Raw genomic sequence first — 609 nt, 5'->3', positions numbered from 1 at the left:
TTCTCCATGAAATTAGAGAAGATCAAAGAATCATGTGAGAGGAGCAACAAAGGCAAGGAAGAGACATTGAGGAGCTCAAGCACTCCATAAGATCTTCAAGAGGAAGAACAAGCCGCCATCACTAAGGTGGACCCGTTCTTTAATTTCCTTATTCTTTATTTTTCTGTTTTTCGAAAAAATCAAGCTTATGTTTATCTATGTTTGTGTCTTGTGATCATTAGTGTCTTAGTGTCTATGCCTTAAAGTTATGAATATCCTATGAATCCATCACCTCTCTTAAATGAAAAATGTTCTTAATTGAAAAAGAGAAGAATTGCATGAATTTTGAATTTTATAACAGATTAATTATTTTGATGTGGTGGCAATACTTTTGTTTTCTGAATGTATGCTTAAACAGTTCATATGTCTTTTGAATTTGTTGTTCATGAATGTTGGCTCTTGAAAGAATGATGAAAAAGGAGACATGTTACTGAGGATCTGAAAAATCATAAAAATTATTCTTGAAGCAAGAAAAAGGAGTGAATACAAAAAAAAGAGAAGGAGAAAAGAAAACAAAAAAAAAAGAGAAAAAGAAAGAAATAAAGTTGTGATCCAAGGCAAAAAGAGTGT

Source organism: Arachis duranensis, chromosome 4, assembly GCF_000817695.3.
Source record: "Arachis duranensis cultivar V14167 chromosome 4, aradu.V14167.gnm2.J7QH, whole genome shotgun sequence".
NCBI classification, from domain to species: domain Eukaryota; kingdom Viridiplantae; phylum Streptophyta; class Magnoliopsida; order Fabales; family Fabaceae; genus Arachis; species Arachis duranensis.
This window is presented reverse-complemented; position numbering follows the sequence as displayed.